Source organism: Corvus moneduloides, chromosome 5 (assembly GCF_009650955.1).
Source record: "Corvus moneduloides isolate bCorMon1 chromosome 5, bCorMon1.pri, whole genome shotgun sequence".
In the NCBI taxonomy this organism is placed as follows: domain Eukaryota; kingdom Metazoa; phylum Chordata; class Aves; order Passeriformes; family Corvidae; genus Corvus; species Corvus moneduloides.
Window position 1 is genome coordinate 4,851,386 of NC_045480.1, and position 22,541 is coordinate 4,873,926.

The 22,541-nt window shown below is 39.4% G+C and overlaps 1 long non-coding RNA gene across 1 annotated transcript; it reads left to right on the forward strand.

Annotated features, from left to right (window-relative positions):
* Nucleotides 1–577: 577 nt before the first annotated feature.
* LOC116444302 lies at nucleotides 578–22,410 on the forward strand. Its single transcript, XR_004240269.1, has 2 exons — nucleotides 578–819; nucleotides 21,976–22,410. It is a non-coding gene; the product is annotated as an uncharacterized LOC116444302 (long non-coding RNA).
* The last annotated feature ends 131 nt before the right edge of the window (nucleotides 22,411–22,541 follow it).

Here is a 22,541-nt window from a genome sequence, read left to right on the forward strand (position 1 = left end):
AGATGGGTTTTCATATGCACAAAATACAAATTAGGGTTTGTTCTGTAACCTGATGATGCATTGGCATGGCTCTTGCAAGTACATTGTGTGCATGACTGGTTTAAAATTCTTGCTATTTGCCTTTGTATGGATTTCTGCAGACCTGGGTTTGGTCTTCCTAAAGGAAACCACCCCACAGAGCACAGCAGAGGGTATTGGTATTCCTGGTGTTTTCTCTGGGTAGTTCAATCTCCAGCTGACACTCAACTGCAGCAGGACTCCTACTCAAAGCAAATTTGGGGCGATTGGAGTCTTGCTTCTTTTCCAGGAGTAGAAAAAACCTGCAGTTAGAGTCAGCCTCCACTAAACCCATTCCTGTTCAGAGTAATTTCATTTCCACTGGTGAAATCAAGAGCAGAATTATGCCCAGATTGTCTAGCAAAGAACAGGATGTAATGAAGGCTGGATTTACTTTGAGAAATCCTCTTAGGGTATTGCCTCAGGAAAGATAAGAGAAATAATTTAATTTCATGAACAGTTCAGCAGTGGTAAAATCCCACGCTGTGAAACAGAAAGGAGACTTTTGGAGAAAGGCTTCTTTGGGTCAGCTGCTGAGGAGCATCAGAGCATCTCACTCAAGTCCCACATCCAGACACATCTCAGACCAGTGCTGCAGCTAAGGTGCTATTTTGAAATTAAATGTGCTCTTCCTTTGACAAAGATGTCACCTATCCTTGAGAAATTAGTCCTTTCCCCATCACAATGAAATATTATTTTTGTTACAAAGAGAGGAAAGACTTTTTTCTGGTTTTATTCAGCATCTGGACCTATAAATTAAAGGTAAACAATATAATTTTGCTTTTTTCCTCCCATATCTCTTGAAGTATATATTTAAGTTGCTAGAACAAAATTTACTTCTATTTCAAGCCTGCTTTTGTATCCTGTACCTACTCAAATAATTTTCTGCTTTAAGGTGTTTTAAATGTATTTTGAAATTAGACAAAAGACAGTGACTATGAACCCTCAAACCAATTTGAGCTCATATAATGAGCATAAATCATTCTAATAGAGCAATTTTAAATCAATTATGACACCATCATTTTCGAGCTCATTACTGATTTTATAAATAAACCAGTAACCTTTCATCATTATACCATGTAGATGGCTAGGCTGCATTGTGTAGTGGGTGTCATCTTGCATCCTCAAGGCTGTACAGTTATTTCCTAGGTTATTAAAGTATTTGACAACCCTGTGAAGTGCAATTCAGAATAACACCATGGAAAGTGTGTATCATTTCTCTCAAAACACAGGGAACAAGAGAGTTTTTCCACCACTCTGTTAAGTCATCTTCCTCCCTGATTAAGGAGACACTCTGTTGTAACTGCTGGACTCTCCTAGCAGGGGTTTCCTAGTGGGGGTTTCCTAGGGCCGTGTGATCAGCCACATCCCATTTGAGTCCATTTGGGACAGCCCCGCGATCTGGCTCCGGCAGCCAGCAGCGTTACAGCGCAGTGGGTGCCAAAGGAGGTGGAGAAGGGTCTCCCATGAGGGTGGTAAGATGGCTTTATTCACATCTTGTCCCAGCACCCTCAGAGGCAGAAAGAGAAACACCGGGCTCTGGGTCCGGGGTGGTTTTGTCAGGGGCTCAAGGGCGGGGTTGGGGTACAGGAGCAAATAGGGAGAAACCGAGGGAGTGGCCAGGGCTAGGGCAGGGAACAGAGGGAACATCACAGAATCAGGGGGTTAACAGGCTACCACAACACTCATTTCTTTATATTATTCTTTTCTGCCTTTCCAGTTAGATCTTTTTACATCATCTGAAACTTGTAGGACATCCCAGCTGAGGACTCAGTTGTGTCATTTGAACTGTTCCTTTTTTATGCATTAAATTTGTGCTTCATTTAAGTCAGCACCCTGTGCTGAAAAATGAACATGCACCTAGTGAGTGTCAGAGCCTTCCCAAAGATGTAGATGAGGTGGATGAAGTGGTGATGGTCCAGTTCAGTGTCTCAATATAAATCAGAAACAGAGACTAAAACTGAAGACCCCACTGCCAGCCCAGTACCCCACTAATCTGCATCCCCTCACAACAGTGCTTGCAGGAAAAAAAATCATTTACCAGGTAAGTTTTCATACCATTACAGTGATACTCTTCAAATGTCTTTTTTATCTTGGTCTGAAAAAATTCACGTTTTCTACCTCTTTGGACCACCCCTATTAATGTAAAACTGTTGACCTTGAAGACAGCTATTCAGATAACCAGTTAATATTTGAAATAAGTTGCTTTTATAAACAAATGTGGGTTCAGGCTGCCAAAGGAAATGGAAATGGCATTGACATGAGGATGATGATGCATTTCTGAGCAGACTTCCAAGGACAGGTTAAAAATTAGGAGACAGAGAATGTGAAACTGAGATCCTCCCTGCCAGAAAAGGAGAGTAACCTGTTGTACAAGGGGAAATTTACTCCAGTGGCCCCTCTTGAGATGCAGTGACCCTGCCATACTCTTCACCTCATCTTATCTACCCAGCATGTAATCACAGAGCTGCTCAAAGCAGGTTATGAAAGAAATGCAGAAGCCATGCTGCAAACATGACAGTACCACATTTCCTGACCTCTGCAGTGCTTGTCTGAAGCTGTGCCTGTGCTGTTAAATAACAGTCTGTCCTCTATCCTTGAAATCCAGTGGTGTCTCACGGTGGCTAAACTGTCTTCCCTCCTTTGAAAACAGTGTCGCCTCATATGTGCTGGATACTAATAAATATCTCCAGCCATGCTATCCTGCAATTTATATTTGGGAGAATGCTTGCAGACCCAGGCCAAAATCATGCCACGGAGCACACAAGTAATAAAGCATTAGGAGCCACCTTGGGATGGTTTTGAAGGCAGCTCCCTGGCCCTCGTTCCTTCATCACTGTGAGCGAGTGACTTAAAATCTTCAGGAGATCCAGGGCACAAGCACAGGAGGTCAGGACTACCTGCTGGACTATAAATCACAAATGAGCTGGAGGGTTCCATCTGTCCCCTTGTCAACAACTGACAGACAGCAACCGAAAAGAAGTGGTGGTTCATAAAAATGCCAGAGGGAAAGGGGAGCACAGAGCAAAGGAGCATGGGCTGGAGCTCCCTGGGCAGCTCTCAGCACGCTGACACATCCACGGAGGATTGCTGTTGGCCTGGGAAAAGGCCAGGCTTTCAGCACCACCTTAACATGGCATTGACAACACTGCTAAGACAAGGAGGGGCTTCTTTTCTAGTCTCTTTTGTTTTCCAGGTGGTGACAATGACAAGAAACCATTGTGTGCATTTGTCCTGACTGTGTTTGGAAGCAGGCAGAGACATCTCCGCCTCAGAAACCACGTGCTGGTGTGATTCATCTGCTGGGGGTTGTGGCACATTAGCTCTGCCCTGTGTCTGTCTTTGGGCAGTGAGTGCTCCAGCTCTCTGCTGTGCCTTACACTCTCAGAAATTTTCAGACAATTTCAGAAGAATTATGACATACAAGGCATGAAATTGGAAACAAAAAGCCACAGCTAAATTGTTTGTAAAGTTACTGCTACAAAGATATAGATCCAAATCTTCAGAAGGTGTAGACTGATGGAACTCTTTTTTGTCTTCAGTGGAACAATAATCTCACTGGCTCACTGCAAATTATCCTTTTTCCATTTGAAGGGTAGGGCAGTAGCATAATCAAGGCAGCCAAGGCTGGGATCCTTCTTCAAACGTGAATCCAGAGGGTTTCTGAATGCGGCTGCATATTGGGTATCCTAACCTCCCTCACAAAACTATTTGAGTCATCTACAGCTCAACATGGGGTGTAAAGAAAGCAACTAAAAGGACTGAATTCAGTAAGTGTAGGAAGGAAAATTTTAGATTTTTTTAAAAATTTACAGCTCCTTAGAGGGTACCTAAGAGACAAAGCACTTTGAATCTTACATTCCTTCATCTTCATCTCCTCCTGCTCTTCCTTCTCCTTTTATGTACATAGCAGGGTTTGGCTCTGAGGTAAAATGTCAAATGCATTTTAGTGCTTTGTAACCAAAGACAGGAGAAGGAAGTTTTCCTCGGCCTTCTGCTATGCTTTAAACCATCTCCAACTGCCCCATTTCTTTTTAAGACTTACTAATCGGAAAAAGAAGCATTTTTGTATTTGAAGTACATTTAAAATGGGATGTTTCAATAGCACAAAGGCACACCTCACCTGAAGGCTGACTTCAAATGTGGCTGTTGTCGAGGTGGACATAAAAGCCACACTAGTCGTAATCCATAGTCGAGAAAGGTAGAGAGATTTTTTTATTTCCTCTACTGCTATTCTTATACCTCTTCACAATGGCTGTGGCCTAATTTAAGATTGGCTGCTTAGCAATGACAAGGCTGTCTAACAAACAATGACCATTCAGGCAGTAAACAATCAGCTATACAAGCAAAAGTATAATTACTACATATTATTCACAAGTTCTTCCTTGTACACTCTCAATGTCCCATAACAAGAACATCCTCCCCTTGTGTCCAGAACATCTTTTCTCATTAATATCTTCTTGGCCTTCTCTCTGGGTTTTACTAAAGCTGCAGAATTTCACTGTAATATTCTCACAGGTAAATTCTGACTGGTTTCAGGTCTGACTCTGTGAGACTGTCAGTCCAGCTGTCAATCTCCTCATTCAAAAGGCACAGAGCCTTCTGAGAGTGCATCAGGCTCAATGGCCATGTGGAGACATTCTGTGTGGTTTGCATTATGGATTTGACAGGTTTTTTTACTATAATTCCTTGAAACCACTTTTAACAAAGTTTTTTTGGCAATTCATTAAGCATCATTGCCACAGAATGATTTGTAGTTATTTGTTGACCGTAGTAGAAAAGTTTCCATACCTAAAGACCAAGGATGGGATCATTCCTGTCCCCTGCATTCAACTTGAAGGAGGGATTGGTTTTAATGGTAACAGCTGGGGTTGTTGGATCCCATCTCCTTCCCATTTTGTTCAGAAGCGAAACATCTAAAGAAAAAATTCCCTCTTTGAGGAAAAAAACCCATCCTGAATGACTCTATTTGATATCACTGTAATTTTAAACAAGTTCAGAGACATGATAAGCTCTGACCTGGTGCTTCCACCTCTGGCAATTTTCAATGGCCCATCTGTCACAAGGCAGTGATATGTATTTCCACTGCCTGGACATCCAAGGCTCATCCCTAACACATGTGCAGAGAAGAAAGCACCCAAGCCAAGGTCCTACTCCTCTGTTACATGACACTGAATTTTTTCCAACATCTTCTAGACTTACCTGCTACACAGAAGTCAGGGTAAGTATTTGGTAGAAGCAGGAGATACCCAATTGACCTCGAGCCTGCAAGCATAGAAGAGTTGAAGCCACATTAGTAAGGATTTAAAGGCAGTCTTTTCAGAGATTTACTTAGAGTCCTGAGAGGTTTGTACAGTTTGTACTAAATACTTTTTTTTTTGTCACATTTAAACTGTGACAGCTATGTCAAAGCCAACGTGAAGAGCTCAGTACAGATGGCCTTCGCATCTGTGAGTGGAGTGGAAAAAAAAGCATCAAAGGCAGATATTTAATTAGGGCAAATGGTGGGATTATTATTTTTCTGCTGTACAGACTCCCAGTACAATGACTTTGGCGCTGACTGTGAGCGTTGTGAGGAGGAAGATCTAAAGCAATTGTGGGGAAAGTGTCTGAGCTGAAAATAACCCAAAATTAAAATTAAAGTAGGGGAAAAATTGACAACTTTCTCTTTAAAGTTTTTTACTGCAAAATTTTAAAGTGTTAAAGAAATGAAGAAAAAATAGGTGTGTCATTTCAAAACGTACTTCACATTGTTCATATATTGTTTTCCTTTAACGAGATATGTATAATATTCAACTCCAGGCATGGAGGCAGTCTATCAGCATAACAGTATAAAAAAATCCCAAACTCTGAAGGAAATATTTTTAAAAAATGATTTAAAACAGGCAAATATGCTATAAGTTACAAATTAATATAGAAATCAACTGAAATAATGATTTGTTTTGCTACTCTTATTGAGTGGACTGAGCCTATGTTGTGAGTAGAATATTGGTACCAGAATCATGCTGGCCAAAAATGGACAGGTGTTATATGAATGTATAAAGGGGCAATTCCCATTTATAGTCTAGATGACAAAAAAAAAAAAAAAAAAAAATTCAAATACAGGAGAAGAACTCAAATTTCACAAATGCCAGAGAAGAACTCACATTGCCCAGATACTGCAAATCTTTGTTGTGTGTTTACCTTGCTACAGGTTCTCTCAAAAATTCAGGTCACAAAGACAGTCGTTCCCTTCCTTTTAGCTGTCCCCTTATATTTATCCCTTCATTAGGTAGTCTACACCTAATTCCATTATTTTCTATATTTTCTTAAAAAACACTCTGATAATCTTTACATCCATTCAAGCTTTTGTGAGGGAGCAATGCACTTTGTCGGTGCAGCAGCCTCACAGGCAGTAGCATTTGAAAGGTATTTATTAACAACTTCTGTCTCTGGCTTCATCCTTCATTTGCTTCTTACTGCATGAAAAGCTGCATTATATCAAGCATTTCCTCACTGTAAAGTCTCACACACCAAGAACAATTAATCCACACCCATTAATGCAATCTGTTCCTCAGCTTATCTTTTTCTTTTCTTCCCTCTTCTCTGATTTTCTTCTTTGCTGCTGTTTGACCTCCCACAAAGGCACCACACCACAGTAGCCTGGATGTCAGATGAAGATAACTGAAATACAACAAAATCAAAATCCTACCTTAAAGAGCTGATTGTGGGGGCAGAAGGAGGGGGAAGGAAAGTTTACCTGCTTAAGTTAATTGACTCACGTAGCTGTGATTTCAGTGCAGTGATGTAAAATACCAGCTGGACAGCAGACAGATAAAACAGCTGCTCAGTCACTCAGAACCCCAGATCAGATCTTAAACCAGTTTGGAAGCAGGACTTTGGCTGCTTTCTTACTGAGTTTCCCATGGGCAAAGTTTCCCATTAATTCTTTGAAAATAAAATGAGGGGAAGGGAGGGAAGGTGTGTGTGTTTTTGGGGTGATTGGATGAGAAAGAGAAAGAAGTGGGAGAGAAGAAAGTTTTAAACACCTAAATGAGGCAGGAGCAGCAAACACTGCTGTATTGCAGACAATTTGAGCCAGCTCAGGTGGGAACCTTTTGCTTTCTGAGTCTGGGCTGGTGCAGGTTGATTATACAGTCATTCAAATTTATTCACTTCTGTGTCAGATAGATCCAGTGCAGACAACTTTAATCCACAATAATTTACATCAATTATTTTCTATAGGTCACACATACAGATTTTTTTTTTAATATTGATATATCCTGTTTCATTATTTTAGATGAATGAAAACTAAATATTAAAATGGAAGGGCTAGATTTTCAGACATGAAATTTCTCTAGCACTTTTTACTGGTTTGATAGATCTAGGGTGATTTATAGCAGCTCTAAGTCTACTTCTGTCCTGTAATATAATGTCCTGACAGATGTGCTTAACAGTATATACACCAGAGGTTTAACAAGTAAGCATTGAAGATTTTACTACCAAAAAAAAATTAGACCTTGAATTCAGAAGGATCAAAGTGAAGAGGTAGAATGAAATGGAAAAGAGGAAGGGAAAAATGAGCTTGTCCTCGTGGATTAGTTCCTTAATCTTGCACCATCTGCTTTGTGGGTTTCCTTATGTCTGTATTAGAGCTTGCAACTTGTAGCATGACAGTGCCTGGCAGTCGTGGTGTTAAATACCTCTTTCTAATGTTGCAGTTACAATTTCTATTGAGATGTAAATTAAACAGCATAAACTCAGGTATTTGAATTTCATATGTTTTTAAAAATAAGTTAAAGCAATTAGAAAAAGGTGTATTTTGTAGCTGCTTTTTCTGTAGCTCCCCTTTACTCACTCAAATTGTGGTAATTTAAAAATTATTCTAACAGTCCCCATGCCCCTTTTGCATCAGTCTTAAGTCAAGCCTTAGCTTTCCTGAGATATGGTCTAACACTGAATTAAAAGAGAATGCAGGGTAGCTAAATATCTGAAGGAGTTATATTTTTTTGCAAAGACAATACCTGCACATGGCACATTGTCTGTACTCAACCAGAGATGTAAATGAGAATTGCAAAAGCATCAAGAGCTGATATTCAGTAAGAGATGTGCAGTTAACTCCTTCAACTTTTTTGGCTTCTTTGCTTTAACCGAATTTTATTTCACAATTTGAAACATGTAACTGATGTTCCCAGTAAGATTATTCAAGTGTTCTGTAGCCACAGATACTCAGTTATGCCTTCATGAGGACACACCTGGAAACTGTCCAGGAGCATTCACTTCCACAAGGCCCTAAGAAGTGCCACTCAGGTAATTTTCTTTCAGTGGTGGATTTGGTGACAGTTGCTTATTCATAAAGAACATCAAGCTGGAAGGTACAGTGCAATTTCAAAGCCCAGCTGTTTCCATACAAAGCAGAAGATCAAAAAACATTCAGGTTTTTGTGTGAATTTATCAAGGCTAAAGTAAAGAGAGATTTGTTATGTCTTTATAATTCCTCTTTTCTGTTCCTCTGAAATCAAAATGAAAGGCGTGTGAAGGAGGAGGTTCCCTCCTATTGTACTTGCCAGGCTCCTTTTATGAGGATCCCGCTCGAATCTAGGAGTATGAAGAGATATCAGAGAGGAATTTCATGCAGGATGCCCATACTGCTGCACAAGAGCTGTCTCACAGATCCCTGGCCCAGGAGTGGGCAGGATGAGGTACAGGAGGAAGAGAGAGGAGGTAGCACAGTGCAGACAGAGCTGTGACAAAGCTGAGGCAGGTCATCACTCCTCAGGGCCAATTAGGGCTGTTGGTAGTGGAGTGAAACCAGAGAATTCTTTAAATACGCCCTAGACAGACTTGAAATCAGATAGAGGATGTACATTTTATCTCACATTTTCTTTATCCCTAGGAAAGAAATTCTGTAGCTCATTTTTTAACCAGTAGAGAATTTCTCCTGTCATTTTTTCCACACCCCTTCACTGTGGCATGGAAGAAGTTTTGGTAAATATAAATGCAGCTCCAGAGTAAAGCCAGGGGTAGAAGCAGGCCAGGCACTCCTCACTTGCACTCAGCAGGTTCCCTCATGCAATCTCCAAAGCCACCACTGCCACAAAATGCTGATAAGCCCTTGCATGAGTCAGGCTGAAGCTCATTTCATTTGCAGAGGTGAGAACCCTGACATCACTGAAAGCAATTCTGTTATTTTCATTGCAATTCATTGAGTTTTCAGTGGAGGGAGAGACAAAATTACATTGTCTTTTCTTAGAGTAACCTGTTTGCTGTAATGAAATTCCTGCTACCAGATGCTGGCATAAATTCTAATTCTAAAACCACTGATATTTCCAGAGCTACCTGATCTGAGTGATAATGTTAGTGGTGTGGTTCCTGGCTTGTTGACAGAGATGTTGCTCTTTTACTAGAAATGTGTTTAGGAACCTGAAGGTCAGCATTACAGCAGTGAATGCTCTCCAATAAAAGACTGCTCTTTATTAACCATGGAAAGAACAGAATCAGTGAGCAATGAACCAATAAATGAGACAATCTGTGAAAAAAACTGGAGGAAGTATCACAAGGTCACGTTGGGCATTTCTATCAGCTCAGGGAAAAACAGACTCATGAGCCTCTTGGGAAGAGATTTCTGCTCTTTCATATCAACACCTATCCCAGCAGCACAGGGCAGCCATGTGGGAAGTCAGATTTAAGTCTCCCAGGGCTCTTTGCATGGTATTCAATGGCTGTTCAGAAAACTGGGAACAATTAATCTGCTGAGAAAAAGTTAAGATACCTTCCTTCTCATTCTTCTCATCCTCTCATATCAAAACCCATTTTCAATTTTTTCCAACAAAATCTTAGCACCAGGTTTTATTTTAAGGGAACAGTCATTGAATTTAGATTGCAGGTAGTTGACACAACAAATATGCCCAGGACACCTCTAAAAAGAAAGAAAAAGAGATGGAGTTAAAGAAATTAGGCCCTGAAGATTTGTTATAATGTTCACCACTGAAATGTTCTTGGATTTGATGATTACTAACCACAGGAGCTGGCCAGAGAACCTGCTGTATATTCATTTTGTGAAAGCTGGTAATAGTGAGTTATATCAAAATGCGAGGCAAGGAATTGCCATGAATTGTTTCTCAACTGCTATATAAAGTAATAGAAAAACAAATGCTTTTGTGAAGTACTGTTTCTGGAGGAGGAATTAAAAAAAAAAAGAAGAACCTATTTCAAACATTGTCCATAGAAATATTTGCTTGGAGACAGAAAGAAGTCCATTTTCTTTTGCAAAATTTTTATTACTATCTTCCATGCACTGTGAATTCCACTGGAAAAAAGAAACTTCACAGATACATTTGACTTCTCAGTATAAATCTTTAGTATGAGAACTGAGATCATCTGCATATATAACTACATATCTTTATTTATATGTCATTTAGTAAAAATAATAAAAAAGTACTTTGGCTGACTTCTTGGACTAATGTAGTGAGTAGCAACTGCAGAAAACGGCTGAATTGCAACAGTGTATAAATGAATGAGAGAAGTGGATGAATCCAATCAAAACAGAATGAGGTTAATTCAGATAAATTTGAAGTATTTTTCTTGTGAGAGAAAATTTTTGAGTCATTAAGGAAAAGATTTGCTAGAAAATTGTAAAGACTCTACAGCATTTTAAGTACATTTATAATGACTAGCAAGGATAGATGACTAAGGCTAGAATAAGAACTAGCTCCTTTTGAGTCCTTAAATGTCTTCCTGAAAGAATTATTCTATCTATTTCAGGAGTGGGTGAACAAATCTCAGTGCACTGAAAAGGGGCACTGCAAGAGAGCTGGATCTCATTACCTAATCTTGGGAAAAAATCTGAGGATTCCTCAATGCTGTGTGACAGAGAGAATTTGTCATTGCTGAGATGCACAAAGTACACAGCCACACGTGCCCCAGAATGTGAAGAAGGAATAATTCACCTGTGTGGATGCACCTGGAGACCACAAATGGGATCTTTTCTGTTCAAATTCACCTGCAACCAATTTTCCTTGCTACAATAAGGTATTGTTGTCCTCTGAGTGGTGGCAATTTCCTGTCTGCTCTCTCAAAACCTCAGAAGAGGTGAGGTGCTATAACATAGCCAAGTCTGTAATGAAAGATGGTTGGACTCGGTCATGAGACTTTGCCTTCTTTGTCCACATGAAAAGTCCATACAGACACAGAGGCTCAGATAAGCCAGAAGATAAGTACAGCAGTTTATCCCTGAGAACATGAGAAGTGTGTTTCTGGTAAGACCAACAGTCCATCTGGTCCAGGACTATGCAATATCACAGACTCTTTAAGGTGCTCTGGTCACTTCTCATATGTCCTTCTCCAGTCGATTGGTGATGTTAGAAACTACATCCAAGTCCATTTCTTTCACCCTCTGTTGTTCACAAAGCTTTCCCGAATCGAAAAAGACTGTTTTCACAGCTCTGTGTAGTAAGAAAAAAATTCAGAAGTTCACTACCTGCTGAGTCAAGAAGTCCTAAAATCAATCTCCTCCTGATTTTACTGAGAGCCCATTTGTCTTCTTTTCATACTGTCCAGAAACATGGACTTTTGCTCACACCCTAAATGCCTCTCCACATCTGAAGTTACCTTCATTTCTAATGGACATAGCTGCAGTTGTGAGTCTTATTCCTGCCTCAAAATGATGATGTTTAGGAAGGTACCAGTGACAGGTGATAGCCTGTCAGTGTGTCCGTTCCTTGGAGGCTGTAGGATGACACGTTTCACTGACACAACAGTCTTCCAACCTTCTTTTTAAAGCCACACATGCATTCACAAAAACGAGGAACCAAGGTGGGACTACCAGATTGAGTAGCTTGACCATTGCTGTTCCTATTGCTATTAAACACAGATTTCTTTGCCAAATACCACTGGAGAAAAGATGTAATAAAATGAAGATTAGTTTCACTTTAGAGTGCTTTCACATGAAGGAGAGTTCTCGAAATGCACAAATTGATTGAGGCCATTCTTGGAATGCTGTGAGCCAGTACCATGTCAGAGGGGCAGGGTATTGCTCCTGCTGTGCTGTGCCCTGCCTGTCCTAAGGGCTCATCACCTCCCATGAGGAGAAGCAGGAGGTGATTTGGGCAGGGAGTTTCTTTGGATGCTGAACCCTCTCCTGAAACAAAGTGTGAAGCTGTCAAAATACTCAAACTAAAATTTCACAGTGCTCTGAGCCTCATTTTCTGGTGTCTGATTTGGTAACTGTCTGATTTTCAGAAGAATTGTACACTCTTAAGTCATGGTTTGAGACAAAATAAGTGCTATTCTTTAATTCTCCAAAGTGCTAATAGCTTCACAACTATGTTCCTTAAATTAGACATTCCAAATCAGTTATATTTGCATCTATTAGTTCTTTAAATTTATGATGGTAAAACAGTCCATTGCTTATTTCTTGGGGAAGTCACAAAGGTTTCTTCATGTTTTTCAGGAGAAACACAGATGTAAGACGGCTGAAAAAAACATGAAAATTCCAGTGAGTAATTAATAGTTCTGCCTTCAAGGCCAAGCAGAAAATGCACTTAAGCAATGAAGAAGGAGAAGGCATCTGAAACAGCCACTTTATACCTTCAAAGGGGCAGGGACTCTGCAGGAAAAGAAACAAACTCAGAAACCCAAGCAGAATTAGAGTGTGATCATACTGAAGAGTTCCTTCATAATGCAGTTTCTAATTTCAAATGATTGCTTTAGCAATAGAGCCAGTGTGAAATTTGTTGACAGAACCATTTGGTTTTTGAAGCCACAATTCCATCAAAATGGAAATTATCCAAAAAAAGTTGATTTTCCTTTGAATTTTTGGGTTGGAGGGGAGAGAGAAATATACATTATTCCATTTTCACTTTTTCAAAGTTGAACTTTTATATGATTTTTATTTTTCTATCACGTGATAATATACAAGACAAAGTACAAGTGACAAAACTGATGGTACAACAAATATTCTTTCACAACAGGATTTCAAAATTATAGGGCATATCATAACTACATTTTAAAACCTGGCAGCAGTTCCAATTTTATATCCCTTACATTATTTTTTAACTTCTCTATGTAGAAATGTTTCTATATATAAATGAAACAGGAAAAGGCACTAATTACAAAGGACAAGATGTTCCTTGTTTTGTGGTTTGTTTTGTTTTTAATTCCATCCTGTGATGATGGAAAGACTGAATTATTTGGAGGTGTCACCAGGACATTCTGTTTCAATTTTTTGGTAACAATAATAGGTGGCAAACATTATTATGGCCAACCTAAGTAAAAAACCGTGGGCAGGGACACCTTCTGCTATCCCAGGTTGTTCCAAGTCCCATCCAACCTGGCCTTGGATACTTCCAGGGATGGGGCAATGCCTCATTAGCTGTCAGCCCAAAAGTTCAACCTTTTTGATCAGTGAGGTTATTCTTCCCAGGACTCTTTACATATGGGGTTCTATACATAAAGCATATTTTTTGGTGTGTAAAATGGCAGAACATGGAAAACCTTTCATAAGGCAGATTCCGTACTTTCACTTTATTTATGTTCAACACTATTCTCGCAGCGACTGCTGCTCTCTGCAGGACATGGGAATTGTCAGGATTTCAATAAAAGCAGCTTCACTGCTATTGGTGCTGTTGCATTGGGCTGCTCACTGGTGTCAGTGCTAATCTTATTTCACAGAAAATAAGCAAAATCTTGTCTAGTGCTAAAGACTCGATCATATTTATCACCTACAAGACACAGCCCTAACGTGTCCCAAAAATGTGTGAGCACATTGTCATAAAGCTACAGCCACAGGGACAGTGTCTGTCAAATCTTCCTTCTAATCCATCCAAGTGAAGAGGATGGCTGAAGAATCACTGTAGTAAGTTTTGTATAAATATATTTATGCAAGTGTGTGTCTGTTACATTTCATTGTTTCATTGCATCCACTATTATCAAACGTCATCATTTTCTCTGTGTTGTCTGGTAGACCTAAATTATTTTGCAAGAGATTTTGCAAAATAAATATACAAATATATCTCACCAAAAAAGAAGGAAGGCAGCAACCTTTAACTACTTGATTACAGCCTTTGACACTCTTTAGAAATCAGTGATACTGACTGCTCTAATATATACAAACATGTCCTTATCTCTTTCTTTAATATTCATAATATTTCGTCTTATTCATCTGTCTCATCTCTGTTCTGCATAGATCACCCATTTTAATCACAACACACCATGAATCATCTGTGGTGGTCCCCTTTTCTGCTCTCCCCCACAAGCCTTCACTGACCCCATTTCTGCTTCTGAGAAAACTGATTTACATGTAGAGCAACTGCTGACCCCACTGGAGTTCAGGCTTTTAACACGACCCAAGTGCTGGTTTATCTTTATATCTGGGGCAGTAATTTCAAGCAGTGGCTTCACTAACAGCTGGCTCATCTCTGCAGGGCAGAGCGCTGGAAATGGAAACCATTAGTGCTGAGGGGGAAAAGAAAAGCTATTCACATGCAGATAAAGCCCTTGCAATTTCAGCTCCTTGACTAAGCCTCTCACCTAGCCTTGACCTTTCCTCCTGGAGGATCAATCCCGTCTGGGTAACAAAGGAACCAACAGAAACCCTGAATGACAAATTTAACAATTCCAATGTTCTTAATTTATTTAAATTAGTGAATATGTCTTCAAAGACTCTACTTTGAATTTCCTGAAGTTACAGCCAGCAACCAGAATAAGAACCAAGTCATGATTGTTTTGTTTTTAGGTTTTTTTTTTGCATTAAATCTTAGAGACCAGCAGAACATTTCATGATACCTGCAGAAGATGTACAGAAGCAAATCAAAGATTCCAGGGTTTTAATTGCCAAGAATAAACATCTTAGAAAAGAAAAAGAAAATAAATGCATAAAAAGATGAAGATTGCCTAAGGAATTTATATTCACTTTTATCATCACAGTCACAAGGGGTACTGCACTTTTTTAGCTTACCAAGACCACCTTAGCAGCAGACTGGTTTATGCACTTTATCCCATTCTAGGTCTCTTTCCTCAGTGTTCAATCTTTGTGCCTCTCAGGCAACACTTCAGGTTGCTGGATTAATCAATTTGCCAGGCTATAAATATGTGAGTGGTCTACTAGGTAGGATGGCTCCCAGCTGAAAACACAAAGCCAAAGGAGTAAAGAGAGAAGGAAATGAACGCAAGAGGTGGACTGAGCAATAATGTACATTTCAGACTTGCAAGGAGTGGGGGAAGATATGCTTTTCTTTGTTCCTAAATGAAAAGGAAATACTATTTTTATTTGCTTTGCAGTGATGGCACAAAAATTACTCTTTTAATTTCTCCAGTATTCTCTCTTTCTGCTTTGCTTACACTTAATTACATTAACAACATCTACTGAAAGCAGGCTGTCATCCAAAAATTAAAACTGGCCATTGAGTATCATAATTTGCACTATTTTTAAGAGATTCTGTGGGAATAACTCTCTCAAATATGTTGATTGTGAAAGTCTGAATAAAAGGTCCAGAACTGGATGTGTGGATGTGCATGAACATATATAAACTCGCACACCACAGCATATATGTACTCGTTATCTAACTAATGCCTCTAATGTTTTTGTTAGATGGTTTGCACAAAAGATTCTCAAAGTGGACTTGATGCCTCCAAAGGGTCTTGAATCGCCTCATGTCTTTATCATTTAATTTTATTTCCCTTAGCACTGGTAAAGAAATAACATTGCCTTAGGTGAAATAGCTAGATTGTTTGGGCTCAAAACTCATGTAGGTGCTTAGGAACATGGTTTAGTGGTGAACCTGGCAGTGTTAGTTAATGATCTTAGAGCTCTTTTCCAGCCTTAATGATTCCATGATTCTCTGGGCACGGATTTGACTAGGGGCAGTTTTGGAGATATCCATTCCTCCAATGCCACTCCCATTTATGCTCTGCCCTCTGAAACCACAGCTACTTCCTTGATGCAGCAGTTTCCAACAAACCTGTAAGAGCTGGAGGAAGGATCTCACAAACCAGGGAATCCAGGAGAGCAAAGCAGCATCACTGCTCCCATCCCACCAGGGAAGAGAGACATGCAGACAAGTGCTGGAGTAAATGGGAATACAGCCCTCAACAATTCCTTCTTCCCCTTCTTTCTCCCCTTTAGCTGCAGTGGCTGCAGGGCTGCTTGTTCTTAGGGTGCTCATTTCTCCTCTGCCTCTTAATGCACAATTCTGGTTAATATAAAACCTCTAAGCACAGTCTCCAAGCTGGTGCTGGCCTTTGTAGCCCATCTGCTGGTGCCTTTTTCCCCCTGCTAATATTGGCTGGCCCAGCTACAAAGGTCAGTGAGCAAATAGAGGAGCCTTCCATACCTCAGGCAGGAGAGCTCATGCATTAAAATCCAGAGTACTGGGGTTCAATGTCTGCTGTCTGGCAGTTCAGCCACAGGCACATCAGAACACCTGAACCACTTCCTCTGCAGAGATGGCTTTAAATAATGATATATTCCTGTCTTGAAAGAGTCAAGGCCAAAGCCTATTCCTCTTAAATTCAGTGTCAAGGATCCTATTGATTTAAAGGGATTGGTTTTCAGCCATCAAACTAGAAATGTATGCCTTTACTGACAGGAAGAAATACAGGGTAGGGTAGAAAAAGGAAGGGGAAGGATCCAGGTTTTCAGTCATTCAGGAATGTGTGCTGGATCCACCTTTGTTATTTGAATGTCAAAAAATGTTGTTTATTCCTTAAAGTGCAAACCCCCTCAAGGTGAAGTCCAAGCATGTCTATAATTGTAATTTGTCTTGACTGTAGGAAGCTTCTTACCATTTCATTTTTTCAATAATAAAGAAATTGACTGCAGCATTAGACTTACAAGGCACAAATTTATTGGTTGTGTTCCAAAACCTTGTCTGGGTGTTTTAAACAGAAAGAATAAACCAGAGGTGGAATCAAATAGAGATGGAATAAAAAAATAGATTCAAGTGATACTTTTGAATACATATACAAAATTTTTATGTGTGCTTAAATGTATAGAAGAATTTTAACCCTGAGTTCAGTGAGACTGATTCAATAAATTCATGTGAGAGTGATTTTCCAGAATCAGATTTTCAGTCTGAACTGTGTGAGGCGAGGACGTGTCCTCACCATCCTTGTCTACGTAGAGACTAACAGTATTTGAGTATTATATAAAGAATAATTCACCACAAAGATTAACTGACTCCTGTTAAGGATCCCATTTGCTATTCAACAGGCAACTGACATTTAGTAGTGGTGAATTTAAAGCACTTGAGATAAAATCAATTCGCTACTCATAAACTTTTAAATTCTACTGCCCCTCGTAAAGGTCCACCAAATTCTTGTAATGTGGTCAACCATGTGCATGAGGTTTGCTAATGGAGGGGATTTCCATAAAGACTGTTTTACTCAGTAATGTAATTTATAAATGTCCTCTGATTTCAGTATATTTTATTTGTGTAACTATGCACTGCATATTTGGTAACAATGCTGAGGCGGGGAAGGATGGAAACAGTTAAAATGATGGAGCAGGTGAAAAAACTAAAGTATATAGGAAGATCCTTTTTCAAATTGTGCTGAGAAGCTCCTTCCTTTTTTTATAATTCTTCTGATTTATACTCCAAGATTGAAGGTCTGAAGGAATTGATCAGTCTGAGTGCAAAAGCAGTCAGAATGTTTTGCTTTGTGTTTATCTTAATCACTATCCAGTTGATAGAGATTTAGAGACAACCCTAAAATCTGATGTGGAAGCTGGTATGACAGAAAAAATGCATTGCTATTAATTCTCTCTCAGGGCATCACTTTGGGTCAGTGTTTGAGCCACTCTCCAACTTTACAGTGACAGTTCTGCTTTGTACAGAGAAAAAAGTTTCTTCATTTAAAGTGTCCTAAATTTAGTCCAAATTAAGACTAAATCTTGTTGAAACAGGAAAAAAAGTGCTGAGTAACACATTGCTAAAATATTTTGGTGACACAGAGCATAGATACCCCTCTTATACAGACAATAATGTTCACAGCTTGAGGATTTCACCCTGAGGAGCATTAGGCTACAGTCCCACAGGGACAATTTGATAGAGGAGCTTTTCTTTCTTATTGTCAAGCAGACATCCTATTTAATGAAATTTCTTTTCTTATTATAATTCACATTATTTGTTCTTAATTCAATTCTTTCCTGTAAATATTTACTTCCTGTCCAGCTTGATGGAATGTGGAGATCATCCATTCTCTCCCTTGAGTCTTTTAGGTCCAAAATGCACTGTTTCAGATACCTGGAATGTAAAACATCCCCTCAAATCAACTCAGTTACACAATACAGGTGCTAAGAGACCTAAAGATAGACCCAAACTGATCATGTGTGATTATGGGCAATGCTCTGACACAAGTGTTGCACCAAGAAAGACAAGCTGGAAATAGGAGGATAATTAGGCTCTTTCTTTAGCATGAGCACATTTCTGCAGTGCTGTAGTAATTACAGCCCTGCTGTGATATGCAGAAACTTTCTTGGAAGGCAGAAAAAGACTTTGGAAATTGTAGCCATGCAAGAGATCACTGGGTCTCTATTTCTGTTGAATTTTTAGGAATATAAGCAAATAAAAGTTTTAGGCAAGCTTGCAAAAATTAATAACATCTCTGCGATTTGCAAATATTGCTCAGACTTAACTTATTTCCCCATCAGGGATTTTTCACAAGCAGTTGTATAGTGTTAAGACTTATGGTTTGGGCACAACAATCAGGGCATGCTAGGAACCACAAGGAGGTTTCTCCCAGAAAGTTACATGGGTTCAAAACCAAACCCAAAGTCTCTGGAATTTATGAGATTCAGCTAGACTGAAGTATTTACACATTTCTCTGGATCTGGACACTTCTGGTTTGGTTCATCTCACACAACTTTAGTGGGCTAAACATTAGAAATAGAAGTTGCTCATTCAGAATTTGCTCAGAAGCTGGAGAATATTTTTCTCAGGCAGCTTGGAGATGACAGGATGAGGGATCCTACAGGAGCACCTGCCTGTATTCATTGATTGCTGAGAGATTTAAGATTTCTTTTCCCAGTGAGGCTGTGGATTCCCCATCCCTGGAAGTGTTCCAGGCCAGGCTGGATGGGGCTCTGAGCAACCTGGTCTAGTGAAAGGTGTCCCTGCCCATGGCAGGGGATTGGAACCAGATGATCTTTAAGTTCCCTTCCAACCTAAACTATTCTAGCATTCTATGATTCTAACTTTCTATTTTTAGTAAAAAACTCCCCACAAATAAAAGCCCTGAGGGTATGTCCTAGAATTCCACTGGTCAATACTTAAGAAAGTGTTTTAGTGTCCTAAATGAAAGAAAAGAGGTCCTCAAAGGGGCAAAGTGTAACACACTTAAACTCTGGTGTTTGCAGATGTCACAGCTACAAGTGAGGAATCCAGCTGTGTCTTTAAATAGCATCTCTAGAGTTTATAACCTGGGTTTGATTCTTAAGACACTTGCTTTGATATAAGAAAGGCAATGGAGTCATAGTGATTTGAATCTTCTCAGATAAAAATTAATACTCCAGATATTTACTAAATTATTCAAAAAGATTCCTATTGAAAATAATCTAGTAGATAAAACAATAGCTTTGAAACAAGGCCCTGAAAATAACCAAATGTGGCCTGTGTGTACATATTAGTATAATTTTATGCTCCATTTCCAACATGGATATTACAATAATATTTCACCCAAATTATAGGTCAATTTTCACAGAGATGCTGCCCTAAAGGTGCATGAAATTGCATTAGGAGGGGAAATTCACATCATACTTGGCAATCACAATTGAACAGAAAAGCAATGTTTTAGTAACCTCACAGCTTTGAAAGTGATGGTGGGTTTCATGATGTAAAACTAATGTTCCACCAGAATGCACCAGCTGTAATTAAAATGGTTTGCATTGTTCCTCGTTCTATGAAACCTTCTATGAATGCTAACACAGGCACCTGCCTTACTAGGGTTTATGCAGTTTTGTTATATTTTAATTTTCTAAAACAAACCATGCCAAAACACTTCTTTCTATGCTATTCCCCATGACCTTGTAGCTTTTCCTCATCACTATAAAAAATTTAAGACAGTTGCAGTTCATTCCTTTTTTGATGCTTGGCTGTTGTAGTTGGGGGGAAAAAAAAAAAGAGAAGAACATAAAGACCAGGTTAGGCCAAATTCCCAGATTGCTGGCCCACGGAATGGACAGCCAGTGCTCCTTCCAATGCCCAAATTTACCTGGCCAGAACCCCTGTGCTCCATACTTCTTATCATCTGGCTCCAGGATTCCAGATGGGCTTAATTAGTGAGATACATTAGTCCCAAGGATTGAGATAGAATTAAGAGCGGACGACTTCTGGCTCAATTTCTTTGATTTTTTTAACCCCGAGTACATATTTCTGGGCAGCTGAGTTGTACTGACATTTTTATATTCTTTTTGTCAAGAAAATTTTTCCCCACAGTTTGTTATTGCCTGGTAAGTGCCCTAAGGAGCAGCTAGCACATGATTCTTTCCCTGTGGTAGATTTATCCTTATATTTGTCTGTTTACTATGCTCCAACTCATCTCCAAAGATCTGTTTAATTAAGGTCTATATAATTAACAGGGCAAATGAATGAAGAAGGTGAAATTCCTGGGCTTTGTGGCTCAATAGCTGACAGAATTTTTATCACTCACTTTTCTATGTGACTCAGTTTATCTAACAAAATCTAAAATTTTGAAAGATATAACTCCTTGCATTGCTCAGAGGACAATTTGAACATAATTCAGCTGTGACAATAGAAAAAGAGCAATTCTACATGGTCCCAGTGAAATGAAAGGTGTGATTTTGTTCAAAAAGTAATTGCCTGATGTAAATGGACTTCCCAGTGAATGCCACCCACACCCCTAATTCTGTATTTCAGAAAACAACTGGCATGCAAACCACAGGAAGTCTGACTAAGAGATTTAACGTCCCCAGATAATATTCACATTAATATAGTCAATCATTATTTAAATACTCTCAGCCAGAATGTGGATTTTCAGATGGTACCAGCCTCCCCTTCTATCCCAGGGGTGCTACCATTACAAATTTAGAGAACAGATAACTAATGAAATGTTTATATCAATTCCAAGAGCACGATTTATGTGCACCTTTATAGTCTTATCTCAACTGAAATCAATTTTTAATACTCTGTGTAGGTCAGCTCTGAACTGCCATTACAAGACTCACTGCTGTGAGATGTTGTAGACAGAAGAGGCTGTCCTTGGAATGTGCCAGTCTTTCCAATGGCACTAGACTGCTGCTTTTGCTTCCTACGAAGAAATTGTATGTAAACACTTTCTTCAGGTCTCTTTAGAAGCAAGTGATGTTAATCTTTTTTTCTCCAGATGTAGAAAACAATGGTTTTCTACTAAATGCTATGTAGGTGACTGGTAAAAGAACATGAATGAAGGAATTCATGCATCAGTACTTGAAACCTCACTAATATCTTCCCTTCTCCATAAAAGAGGCGCACCTTTACACAGCAAATTGTGCAACAGTCAGATGCATCACTACAAAAAAACATTATGTGTATTTTGTGTCCCTGGGTTTGGAGAAATCCTTGGACTACCGAAATAAATGTCTTTTTTTTTTTTTTTCTCATTAATTTTATGAAAGGAGTCCCAGTATGTTTCACATTTGTTTTTATGCTCAGTGCTTTCCAAAACAATACCTGATTACTCAGCTCTATAATTAAAAAAACACAAATAGATCATTTTTTTGTTTCTTTTCTTATTTAAAGAACACCCTATAGACTATGATAGCCACTTCACATAAGAAAAATTCCCATGCTTATAACTAAGACAAGTATAAAGCAAACCCTTTATTACATGTGGTTCACTTTCATTTTCAATTATAAGAGAACAGAATAGAGCTCAGCAGGTCATCTATTCCTTTGTCTGCACCATAGCTGAATCACATTTACCTTTTTTTCTTTTTTTTTACAGGTGTTTGCAGATGTTTTGTTTGTCACAGGTCAATTAGTGACTTACTGGCAGATTCCACAGCCTGGGAACTTCTGTCAGACCTCCTTCTTCACACTTAATGGAGATGGCAGGAAAGCCTCTGGGCAATTTTGCTGTCCTAGTAGCTGAATGCCCTGAAGCACAGAAGAGGAGCACCTGCTCACGGCTGGATCCACAGGACAGCCTGGAATCACTCTTCTTTGTATGGATGTGAATTTTCTCTCACAGCAGAAGTTGTTGCTCCACTGTGGGCTGTAAAATGGGAATTTGGACCTCATAAAAACAAGGGTTGAGTTGTTCATCCTGATGGATACATAAGAGAACTCTTCATTCTGACTTGTGTCACATTTAAAGTGGAGCCTGTTACCTGTTCTCTCTGATCATGGTCACTGGATCAATAAAGTATTATTGTCCTTTTTCATTTGCCCAGAGAAGCTGAGGCTGCCCCATCCCTGGAGGTGTTCAAGGCCAGGTTGGATGGGGCTTGAAGCAATGTGAGCTAGTGGAAGGAATAAGATCTCTTCCAACCCAGGCCATTCTGTGATTCT